Source organism: Aotus nancymaae, unplaced genomic scaffold (assembly GCF_030222135.1).
Source record: "Aotus nancymaae isolate 86718 unplaced genomic scaffold, 86718_ANA_hifiasm-v0.15.2.pri h1tg000028l, whole genome shotgun sequence".
NCBI lineage: Eukaryota > Metazoa > Chordata > Mammalia > Primates > Aotidae > Aotus > Aotus nancymaae.
This window is the reverse complement of record NW_026988441.1, coordinates 21,746,069-21,759,289: the sequence shown is the minus strand read 5'-3', so window position 1 is coordinate 21,759,289 and position 13,221 is coordinate 21,746,069. Positions and strand designations below refer to the sequence as shown.

The 13,221-nt window shown below is 37.0% G+C and overlaps 1 protein-coding gene across 5 annotated transcripts in view; it reads left to right on the top strand.

The window, feature by feature from the left end:
* Positions 1–13,221, top strand: part of ZNF536 (zinc finger protein 536) — a 485,998-nt gene that overhangs the window by 188,855 nt on the left and 283,922 nt on the right. The window lies entirely within an intron of this gene.

Below are 13,221 nucleotides of genomic sequence, written 5' to 3'. Positions count from 1 at the left end.
TCCACTCTGCTCCTCCCTGACCTACCCTGTCCTGTGTGATCAATAGATAGATCTTATGATGCCCAGAATGCTGAAAAATCTACAAAGGGTATTTCTTCTTTTTGTTTCTATTGATATTTTGCTAATTTTTCTGACTGTTACATAATGAGGTGATTTTGAAAAATTAGAAAATGGAGCTGAGCAGCCAGAAAGGAATGGACATCCCTGGGTGATCACCAACACCAGCTCTTAGCTGTCTCTCCTTTCAGGCCCTTATGCATATGTATTCTCTCTTTTTGTTGTTGCACATAAAGTGGACTGTGCTTTGCATACTATTTTGTGACCAACCACTGAATTTAATGTATTTTTCTGCACCCTTCTTGATGAGTGCAAAAGCAATCGCATGGTTCTACCATGATTGATTTATTTAACCCAGTTCTGTGGGTGGAAATACAGTTTCCCATTTTCTTTCTCTCTCGTTAGATGTGGGGACCAGGCTCCTTGTCTTTGGCTCACAGAGGGTGACTGGGTTCCCTTTGTTCAGAGGAAAGTAGTCATCATGAAATCAGTTGTGTTTTCTCTGATGTGATGGGTACCATGAGTCCCTGCCTCGGCCAACTCATCACCAACCCTGAAGGGGTCTCGGGCATATACTTTTGGATTAGAGGTGGGATGTGAGAAAGATGGGTTGTATTTCTTTTTCTGTGAGTTGATGCATGTACCCGTGCACGTGTACATGTGTGCACAGAGGTGTGGAGGAAGTTCAATCTGTTTTTTGCTTTGGGTTTTTGGTGATTGAATCCAGGCCATTATAGATCATGAGGAGGAGGGTGGAAATCTGGGTGTTACACTCTAGATAATTTCACTCAAAGTCTTCACTGCCCTAACCTTCCGAGTGTCTCCTCATGGGTGTTAAGCATTTGTCTGCACCATTTTTGATTAGTGCGTGGTATCCAGAGCATGCCCTTGTGAGCCAGTCTCCCCTCCATGTCACCACCTTTGCCCCTTGAGCTTCTTTCCTTCAAGACTCTGTCTGCATTCTTTGTCCAGGCCACAGCCTTTTCTCCAGGAATTAAAAAGTCATCACTCTTTTCTACTGCCATTAAGTCTTCTTGATCTCTGGTGAGAGTTGTGAGCGGCTCTCTTCTCTGCCAATTTCAGCAGCTGGGAGGGATATTGGTGAGGGCAGAGGAAGTAAGTGGAAGAAGGGTATCAAGGTGGTCACATCACAGTTGCAATCTGGTTTTGTTTTATTCTTTTGGTTGTTAGTAATTGTTTATCCATCCATATGTCCGTCCGTCCATCAGCCATCATTGATCCATCTGTCCATCTATCCATTATCTACCCATCTATCCTTCCATCTATTCATCCATCCATTATCCCATCTATTCATCCATTATTCTCTATCCATTCATCCATCCATCGCTCTATATATTCATCCATCTTCAATCCATTGATCCGTCCTTCACCTACCATCATCCATCCATCCATCCATCCATCCATCCATCCACAAATCCATCATTCATTCATTATTATCCATTCATCTATTCATCTATCCATCCATCTATCCATCCATCCATCCATTCACAAATCTATCATTCATCCATTATTATTCATCCATGCATCCATCCATCCATGCATGCATCCATCCATCCATCCATCCATGCATCCATCCATCCATCCATGCATCCATCCATCCATATCTTTCTATCTAAACATTCATCTCTGGTATGTAGAATGGTGTCTGGCATAGAGTAGTTGCTCAATAAATATTTGTTAAATAAACGAATGAATAAATAAAAAATGAATAACATAAAAGTCAGAGGTTTTGAACTTGGAGAGTGTATTTCCTGCCAATAGGCTGCAGCAGGCCTATGAGATTCAGATCACCTTGTTTTGCTAAAGGACCTCTCAAGCCTTCCTAATCTTACAGAGCTCCTTTACTTATGTTGTTATCCTTGGAAGACACTCTGCCTAATTTTCTCCTTCTGAATCCCTGGCCCCCCTGCTCCCTACTCCCTTGGCAGCAGACAAGGGAGAAGGGCAATCTAGGTGTACTTTTATAAATGACACTTTGATGAACATCATTTCAGGGAAATCTTTGTACACATTCTTAATTATTTCCTTAGGTTTAATTGCTAGAAGTGGAGTTGCCAGGTTAAAGAGAATGAACATTCAAAGAATACCTGTTGCCAAATTACCCTTCAGGCATGTTATGTCAAATTATGTCCCCCACTTCGCACCACTACCACTCCACACAAATAATGACCCTGTTCCTTTCCTTATATTCTTTCAAGTCTGAATGTTATTTAGCAAAGTGATACACTGTACTAATTTTATATGCCAAGTGTCTCATTTTACTTTTTATTTCTCAAGCTTAATATGTATGTATATCTATATTTTATGTAGATATCTATCTATATAGAAGTAAAGATACATATCTTTAATGGAATGTCTCTAATTCCCTTTGGTGAATTACCTGTTTATACCCTCTGTCTGGTTTCCTTCTGGATATTTGAATTTTTTTTTTGAACTGTAGCATCTCTTCAGACATCAAAGATATTAACCCTTTGTCTTATACACATCTTTTAATTGTTTCTTCCAAGTATTTCACTTGGAAAAAAATTTTGTACATGGTGTTTTCTAATGAGATAAAGGGATTTAAGTGATCAAATCTTTTAATCTATTCCTTTACTATCTTTAGTGTTATGCTTTGAAAATAATTTTCTACCCCATTGCTATCTTAGTAGACTCCTAAATTCACCTTTTGTATTTATGATTTTATTTTAAAATATAAATTTATAATCCATTAAATGCTTATTTTGATGCATATCTTTAGGATGAAATTTTATATTCACACATCACACACATATTCATAATTTTCTATTAATGTGATTTTAAAATTATATTTTCCAACTGATACATAAAATATATAGGAAAACTCCATTTACTTTTTGTTCTTTGAAATTTATAAATAAAATAACTTTAAAACATCATTTCAAATAAATAGAGAATAAAAAGTGAAGGTCTTTTTTAAATCTCCCACCTTCACTTCAATTTCACCCTGCTCTCAAGTGGTACATGATTGTACATGGAATTGGCATTATCACTGCACATGCACAAATACATACAAATATAAGGGAGTTCTTGTTTCTTACAGACATGGCAAAATCCTATATGTGTTGATTTGTCACTAGCATTTATATATTTAAGAATATAGAAATCTATTTAATTCTCTTAAACTTGGACAAAATTTCATGATATGGATGTACCATAACTACTTAGGTATTTTCCAATGGATCAATGATTGAAACATTTCCATTCTTTTTTCAATTAAAAAAATGCTGCAATAAAATTTCTGGCACATACACATATGAATATTTCTATAATATGTCCTATAATATAGGGACATAATTTGACATAACATGCCTCCAAGTGGCATTGTTAGGTTGAAGGGTATGCACATTTAAAATTTTAATGGATATTGAATGAAGAATTGCTTTCTAAAAAGGGTGTACCAGTTTACTTTATGCAGATAGTATGTGAGAACAGTCAGTTTCCCAAACCCGTACCAACAATGTATAAATAAAGCTTTTTAGTTTTTTGCAATCTGATGCACCAAAGTTTTAAAATTTTTATATGAATTCCCTTTAGCATATAGTTAAAGATACATTTTCTATTTATACGACTTTATATGGCTTCATTTCAAAATGTCTTTATATTTTTTACACATTTTATTGGATTACTTGTTCTTTGCCTAAATGATATAAAAGAGCTTTTTATATATTAATACGCTTATTTTGTGTGTGTCAGATAATTGTTTTAATTATGTTGCTTTTTGATTGATGGCATTGAATCTTCTTTATGGAGGATTATGAAAAAAGTTCTATGATTTTAGTGGTGATGTCTTAGTTTTAAAACTATTTTTGTGTGAAGTAATTTTGTGTGCTGTATTTTTAAAATGAATAGCCTATTGTCTCAATATGTTTACTGATCAGTCTATTTTTATATCTGAATCATCACCTTTATCAAAACCATGTGTCACTCTGGGGCTTCGCTCTACCTGGTTCATTGACATATTTGTCTACTTCTGTATATGAATTGTTATGCATTATTTCAATTACTATAGTTTTGACATATTTTGTCTACTTCTGTATACTAATTGCATACACATCATTTCAATTACTATAGTTTTATTGTATTTTGATTTGATAGTACACATGCTGTCTATTTTTTCTTAAAATTTGCTTGGCAATTATCACATTTTTAAATGATGAATTTTAGATTTCACTTGCTAAGTTTGATAGATGATCTTATTGATAATTTGACTTAGATTTACAGATTAATTTAATGAGAATTTATGTATTTACAATATCACATGGATGAAATATCACATTTCATCCATGAACATTGTATAGCTCTATTCAGATCTTATTTTATGCTTTTTTGTAAAGTTTTACCTTTTACTTTTATAGATCGTGCCCATTTCTTATTATGTTTATCCTAGATGTTTGAAATTTCCTCTGACTTACAATTTTTTTAATATGAGAAAATAATCATTTTCAGTATATTGATTTTATCTTTGACATCTTACTACACATTTATTAGTACTAACAGTTTTATACTTTATTCTTTGGATCTTTTAGGTATAGTCATTTTCAACTGTGAATAATGACAGTTTTTCCTGGTCCTTATCAATAATCATAACTCATAACTTCTTATTTATTTTTTCTAAAAAAATTCACTTTGTTTGTATTGACTAAGACTTCCAGGACACAGTGTCTCATTGCTAGCTTTAAGAGAAATAATTCCAATATTTTGCCATTAAACATAATGTGTGATTTGGCTAAATGGTCAAATATTTTTATAAATCAGGAAGGAATATTGAATTTTATCAAGTGATCTTGGGAGATTGTTGATATAATATGATTATTCTCTTATAAGATATTAATACAGTGAATTAGTAGATTTCCGATTGTTTAATGAATCTTTAATTATTGGGGGTAAACTCCAGTTGTTCTTTAATGAATTATGTGAATATACTGTATAGTTCACTTCACTGATATTTTATGTAAGATATTTATGTTAATGTTTAGTAGCAGTAACAGCAATTCTTGCCCTCCCTTTCCCCCTTCTCCTTCTTCCCCTCTTTTTCCTCCCTCCCTTCTTTCTCTTTTGTCTTGTATGCTGTATCTCATAGCACTATTATCCTAGTCTCAGAGACTCCCATGAGAAATTTTCTATCTTTTCTGTGTTCTGAAATAGTTTATAAACATAGAGATAATCTGTTTCTTTGAAGGTCTGGTAAACTATGGATATAAAACTGATGAGGCTTTTTAAAAAATGTAAATGTTCATTATCTTTAATTTTTTTCTATAGTTATATTTTATTCAGGTATGTTACTTCTCATTGTTATATCTGATAATTTTTTTGACAATCGTTTATTTTAGTGTAGGTTTTCAAATTTAATGGTTTAAAGTTGTTTTGTATTTTTTTTATAATTTCTAAATGTCTTTTGTATCTGAATTTATATTCCGTTCCTCAATCCCATGTTGGTTGTTTGTGTTTTCTCTCTTTATTCTTATTCATTTGCCAAGTTTATTTTACTGGTCTTTTCAAAGAAACAGTTTTTAGTTGTACTGAATGAACCTTTTAGGGAAAAGGGTGTGGAGTCAGTTCTATTTAATTCGTGTCTGTTGTTATTTTTATTCATCCCTTCTTACTTTCATCAGGTTTAGTTTTATGACACCCCCACCTCCTAGTTTATGGAATTGAAGGTTTGTTCATTTGTTTTCAATTCTTATCACTTTCTATTTATTACATTAAAGGTTATAAAGTCTCGTTTGACTATTGTCTTAACCACATTCTAGAATTTTTGTTTGTTTTGCTATTACTTTGTTTTTCCTTCTAATTTAAACATACAGTTAATAAGATTTCTATGTTTTGGAACCTTATTCAGGTATTTTTATATGTTCCTGTACGTGTAACATTTTTTAGATGTTGCACAGATGTTTGTAAAGAATTCATATTTTCCTTTGGGTATGGAGTTCTGTCACTCTACTCTAATTTTTAAAATTCAATTTCCTATCTGTGGAAAGCATGCTAACCTTTTTCATGATGAATTTGTTAGTTTTGTATTACATCACTCACTTTTGCATTATGTATTTTAAAGCTTCGTTAGTAGGTGCATAGAAGTTTATCACTATAATTGCTCCTTGAAGTTCTTTGATAGACTGTATTCCTTCTTGACATAAAAATCTCCTGTACCTATTTAAATGTTTTGGCTTCAAATTATATTTTATATGATACTAATATTTCAACATTTACTTTTGTTTTATTGACATTGCTTTGTATATGTCTTTTCCATTCTTATATTTTCAACCTTTATGTGAAACTGGTTCTCACATAAAGAGTATAAAACTGGGGAATGGTGGGCATATATTTAACCTAATCCAATGTTTGAAATTCTTTTTATTAACATTTATTAAGTTTACTAACATGTTTAGTTTTTATTTTTGCTATCTTTTTTATATTGTCTGTTTTTCATGGCGTATGAAGTTTTCTCTATATCATTGCATGGATGAAATTTTGTTTTTTTGTTTTTTTCTTTTCTGATTTAAAAAGTATACACCTGGTGTTTGGTCACATAATGGGAATGCCTAATTTCTAAAACATATTTTAAATGTGTGTGTGTGTGTGTGTGTGTGTGTGTGTGCATATATGCACCCAGCACCCATATCCTCCCTTGAACAAGACAAAGCCTTATCTGTCACTCATCCCAGTCCCTCGTCCTTTGCCTCTCCTTCATGTGAAAATGATCTGTGATTTTAATTCCAGACTTTGTAAAAACCATTATGCACTACCCATTATTTGAACTTAAATTTACATTTAAACTGACCTTTGGTTCACTTTTTAAATTTTGTCTGTTATGTAAAATCTTTAATGATTTCAGAGTGAGTCTGAGTCCTTTTGTATCTGAAATGTGTTATTTTATCTTCTACTTGATGCTACTTATAAAATTCTAGGTTTAAAATAACTTCCCTCAGCCCTTTGAAAATATTACCTGACTTGAAACATCCAGTGCTGTCAATGAGAAGTCTGATGACAATCCAATTCTCATTCCCATGTAGCGAAGCTGTTTTCTTCCTCTTCCTCTCCTCCTCCTGCCTCTCCCTCCCCTCCTCCTCCCCCCGCCTCCTCCTCTTTCTTCTTTCTTCTGCTTCTGCTCCTCCTCCTCCTTCTCATTCTTCTCCTTCTGCTTCTTTTCCTTCTTCTTCTCCCTCCCCCTCCACTCCCCCTTCTCCCTTCCTCCTCCTCCTTCTTATTCTCCTCCTCCTCCTTCTTCCTCCTCCTCCTCCTCTTCCTCTTCTTTTCTTCTCCTCTCTTTTTTCCTTCTAGCATTGTTTTTTCCACTTTCTTTCTGGAATGTGGAGGTTTCTTCTTGATGTGACAGTATGTGAATTCTTTTTTCCAGAAATTTTTCCATCAGCAGGGAGATTTTCTCAAACTTAACTCTTTTTATTTTTCTCAGTCTACAGACTGAAAAATCATCATCATCGTCATCATTTTTTATTCCTTAACTGGCTTGTTCTTTCTAGAATTTCTACTAGATGGGTATTAGACACTTTGAATTGTATCTGCGTGTCCTTTAATTTTTTTCCTATACTTTCCGTTTTATTATTTTTGTATTACTTTCAGCATGTCTGGGACCGTGTCTATTCAGCTTCTAGATTTTCAATTGAGCTTTCAAGAAAATATATGCAATCAAATTTTGAATTTCCAACACTTTTTTGTCTTTTCCTTCTCTGATGGCTCTATTTCCAGTCAGTCATTTCTCTCTTAATGGTTGCAATATTCTCTTTTTTTTGGTGAAGATACTAGTTAGAATTTTTTCTTAAATTATTTTCATCCTCTGAATTCCTTTTTTTTTTTCTTCTGGGTGTATCTTGGTTCTTCTTCACATGGGTAGTGAGCTATTTTGTCATTTGCTTTTGTGAAAAGAGGACTAGTGGCTTAGTATGGATGCCTGGCAGTTATTCTGTGGTTCTCTAGGTCTGTTGCCCCATCAGGCTGGCATGTAAGGGATGCTTACTGGCTGTTACTGTGGAGGGTTCTGGGATTGTCAGACTTATTTTAGGATGTGCAGTATGGGATATGTGAGCAGGAAAATAGGCAGGCTGGGACTCACCTGCCTCCTCCCTGAACTACCATCATACCTGGCAAGAAGGCAGGCTTTCTCTCTGGTCATGGGAGACTTAGGTGCTTGCCTTCCTAGTGGGTGACCCTGCCATCTTCTTCCCTACCACGTTGATGGGACAACTTTAAACTCTCTCCTGTGTTTTCCAGGCTCCTGTCCTGACTCTAGGACATTTTCCTGGATAGGCGATTCATATTCTTGGAGTCTTGGATAATACTTGGTGCTTGGCTTTCAGGATGAGGCTTCCCTCCATCATTGCGTTTTCCATTTTGAGTTTTTGTGGATTGACTCATTATTTTCAAGTTCTTTCCCGGCAGTGTATTTGAGGCTGTTCTTTGGCCTGTGTCTATTGATCTGATCCCATCTATTTATTTTCTTTCTTTCTTTCTTTCTCTCTCTCTCTTTCTTTCTTTCTTTCTCTCTCCTCTCTCTCTTTCTCTCTCTCTTTCTTTCTCTCTCCTTCCTTCCTTCCTTCCTTCCTTCCTCCTTCCTTCCTTCTTTTCTTTCTTTCATCTCACTCTGTCATCCAAGCTCAAGAGCAGTGGCATGATCTTGGCTCACTGCAGCTTCCACTTCCCAGGTTCAAATGATTCTCCCGCCTCAGCCTGCTGAATACTTGGGATTACAGGCACATGCCACCATGCCCAGCTAATGTTTGCATTTTGTTTTTAGTAGAAACAGGGTTTCACCATGTTGGCCAGGCTGGTCTTGAACTTCTGACTTCAGGTGATTCGCCTGCTGTGGCCTCCCAAAGTGCTGAGATTACAGGCATGAGCCACTGTGCCCAGCCCTGATTTCATCTATTTTCCATCCTCAGGAATATCTCAGCATTTCTGGCATGCTGATGACCTGCTTCTTGTTTTTAATGCCATTAGGGAATTATTCGGTGTGAAAAAACATATTTTATGCCATTTCCAGGGATTTGAGGTGGCAGAGAAGAAGGGTGAATGTGTCTAGTTTTCCACCGTGATGGAATCCACTGCAAATTTTATTGAAATCTTGACTTTCTGGGTTTTAAGATTTAGTGGAATTCTCTAAATACAAACATACCATTAGAGAGAAATGATAAGGTTTTCTTATTTCTAATATTTATAGTTATTATTTAATTGTCTTTGCATTAGCTAGAACCTCCATAACAATTGTTAAGAATTGTGATGTTGGGGAATCTTTGCATCTTTAGTTTGTTTTTAATTTTGATGAAAATGTCTCTGGTGTTTTATCACAAGGCATGTTTTGGGGGTAGAATTTTTGTTTTGGTTTTTGTTTTGTTTTTGAGACAGGGTCTTGTTCTCTTGCCCAGGTTAGATTGTAGTGGCACAATCATAGCTCACTGCAGCCTTGAACTCCTGGAATTAAATGATCCTCTCACCTCAGCCTCCCAAATAGGTGGCATGTCACTATGCCCAGCATTTTTTTGTTTTTTTTTTTTTAGAGACAAGGTCTTGCTATGTTGCTTGCTATGGTTGCGAATTCTTGGGCTTAAGGAATCCTCCCCACTTCGCCTCCCATAGTTTTGGGAGTACAGGCATGAGACATCACGCCCAGCGTGGGTTGTTTTGATGTAAGTGTATTTTCATGATCTTATTTTTGTATTGCCAACTTTCTTTTTTTTTTTTTTTTTTTTAATAAGAAACAAATACCCAATTTTGCTGGAGGATTTTGACATCTATCAAAATGATCATGTCGATTTGTTCACTGGCCTATTGTGGTCAATTTTTAAATCTTGCATCATCATTTTTGACATTGATGGAGCATTCCTGGTGTCCTGTTCTGAAATGAAGGAGGCACCCCTGACCTACTCACTGTGTCGTTTCTTCTCTGGAGAAGGGAGCCTTTCCCAGGTGAAGCGCGTTCACTCATTCCCACTGTGAGGGGAGCACAGATGGGAGGAAATTAACTTAATGCTCTTTGTTTCATTGAATCTAAATGATAGATGCTTCGTAAGTGATGGTTGAATTTAACAGAACTAGTTAGACTTCCAGAGTTTTTTGTAAAATTTCAAATACCTCAGGGGAAAAAATAAACTTGTGTGCCCTTCCTCGTAAGATGTGAAATAGCATCTTTACTCACTTCAGTTACGTTTTGGAACATCTACATGTGTACTGGGCATTCTGCCTAGGGGATCTGCGGGGATGGGCAGAGGTGGCTCCTCTGAAGGTGGGGTTGGAAGGGGTATCTATGATGATGAGCCATCCCGGGAGGTACCCATTTCCTTCATGCCACCATCACTAAACCGTCACCTCTGGGAATCATTTTCTTTCAAATTATGCAATTAAGATGCTTGAATTGTTCTAATGGTTATTATTATTTTTATCTCTTATTTACTTAATTCTGGTCCAGACTAGATATGTGGCCAGTTACCAAAAATTTTCTCTTAAAATTAAGTTTTGAAGATTGGTCTCTGCTGAATGAGGATGGATTTTCTTTTATTTTAATTTTCCCTTCAGAAATAACTTTGTATTTTTCTGATTAGAGAAACGATGCGTGTCCATGAACTAATTTGGAAAATACACAATAGCATTCGGAAGAGCGTTGGTCCCACCACCCAGAAATAACGTTTTGTTATTTTTTCTTTCATTATTTTCTATGCCTATATGTTCTTTTCTTTTTCAGAACTGGGATGAGTCTGTAACCATAGCTTCATCTTTTCCTTGAAATGTTATCATGGACATGTTCCCGTCCACTGAAATGTCTTTTGAGAGCCTGATGTTGAAGGCAGAGCACTCCTCAGTGGCTTTAATGTAACCATTCCCCTACTTGTCAACATTTGGGGCATCTGTGTTTTTTTCTAACTATAAATAACATTTCAGTACAGTTTTGTCTTCATTGCTGATAGCATTCTAGGTTTGTTCTAGGAGTGGAAAACTGAGCCGTAGTTTATAAATATCTTCGAGCCTTTTGATCTATAATGCCAAACTGCTTTCAGAAAAAATATACCAGGTTCCACTCCTTCCAGTGCTTCCTAAGAATGCTCTTTCTCTGTAACCGGAAGCGTATATCATTACAAACACACACACGTGCACATATTCACGTGTGTGTGCATGGCTAATTTTATGAACGATCAATGTTGTTTCTGCTGTTTTAAATCAGATTCTACCCCAGACAGATAAAATAAAGGAAACTTGGTCTGTGTATAAGACGAGAGTGGAATGTGCAAATGGGCCAGCAGTGTGAGGAAGCCGCAGGAGCAGGAGGATTGGATGGGGTCCGAGAAGAGACAGCATGCTCCGTCTCCTGATGTGCTCACATCTGGGGAGGCTTCGGCATGAGGCTTCTCTCACCATGGCTCTCCCCATCCAGGCAGGACTCCCAACGTGTCCTCTGCTCCATGGTGTCCTTGCCAGGCACGGAGAAGCCATCAGCAGCCTGGGAATCTCAGTGAAGAGGAAAGACAGTAAAGCAGGAGGGGACAGAGTCCCCACCCGGGTGCTGCTTCTGGGGGCTGGAGGAGAGGCCAGATTGTAGCAGCCGGTCCTGGGATGAGTCATAACCCAGTACTTGCAGGAGCCATGGGCAGGCTGTGCGCTGGGCAGAAAAGGTGCAGGGCATCTGCGGAGACCCAGCCTGCATGTGACACTCCCAGGGATGTCACGGGGAACTGCTTGTGCGTGGCAGAAAACAGAATCTGGCTTAATGCTTTTAACAAGTTAATGTTTGTACTCATGGGCACTGTGCACATTTAAGAATTAATTAAATCCTTTAAGGAAACCATTTATGTTTGAGACCAAAGAAGATACTTAGGGGCCAAAACACCCCCAAAGAAGAAGGCCTGATCACATCTCTTAGGTCTTGGAAGGTCCCTCAAGACCAGCTTCCTTATACCCCAATCCACAGTGCAGTGTGTACAAATACCTTTAACCCATTCTTTCCGGAAGCCTCTTGGGGAGGCATATTAAACCTGAGTTATTTTCAATTTCATCTACGGTGTCTCTATCCAATGCATTTTCTTCAAAGTCTGCAATGTGGGATTCAAAATCTCTTAGCATCATCAAAGTCTTAGAAAAATATATTACTAGGAAGTGGAGCTGCTACTTGTGTGTTAATTACAACAAACCGGGCTGCCGCGCAGATAATCTCTAGCGTCAGAAACATCAGCTCAGGCAATATCAGGAAAAACAAAATCTTTTTACAAAAAAAATCCTAAATTCTCTTTTTTTTGCCCTCTGAGGGGAAGAAAAAGTGCAGTTCGTTGTGAAGCTAAATCCCATCTATTTAGTTGTTCTTATAAAGATTTCACTGATATTTGAAATATTCCTCTCTTGAAAGAGAAAAACAAGGTAGATTTTCAGGATCCAGCCTTAGAACCATTGTGCTATTTTCGGAGTCTTTATCTTAGACGAAAAGGTGTGAATCATCCATTTGGGCCAGGTTCTGGGTATGACCAGAACTTTAGCCTGCCTAAGACGAACGTGTGGTTTGCACATGTGCGTTCTTTTCAGTGGGTTTTGCTGTTCTCTTTCATTCACACGCTGGGGTTGAAGTTGTGCAGCAGAAAGGGCTCTCCTTTCCTGTGGCTTTGAGGGAAGAGCTGTCCCTCTGGGACATCTGTGCTCCCTGAAAATGGAGCAGGCTCCTGACTGAGACAAGATCCTCTGGGCTTCAGAGGCAGTGAAGGTCAGGAATAGGTATGGAGAGGACCCAGCGTGCAGAGAAGGGAGAAGTCAGTAGATTTTTAAATTACTTTTTTTCTTTAATGACGAGGAAAATTCCATCCGTTCCCATTTATTCAGAACTTCTTAAGAAGATCCGAATCTACTGTGGCCTGAAGATCCTGGTTGATTAAAGAAAGAGGGTCAAGACTTGATACCCAAACTGAGAGCAGGAAGAGCTAAGTAGATCCCCCAGCACACGCACGGGCTATACATTCGCAGGGAGGTGGCAGGAGAATTCAGAGAAAGGGAAGGGGAAAATTCAGCATCTATTATAATATTACTCGAGCGATAGCCTGTCCTGACCAGGGAGATGCAGGCCATTAGTGGTGCCCAGGGTGACTTCATTTTTTTTTTTTTTTTGAGACGGAGTTTCACTCTTGTTACCCAGGCTGG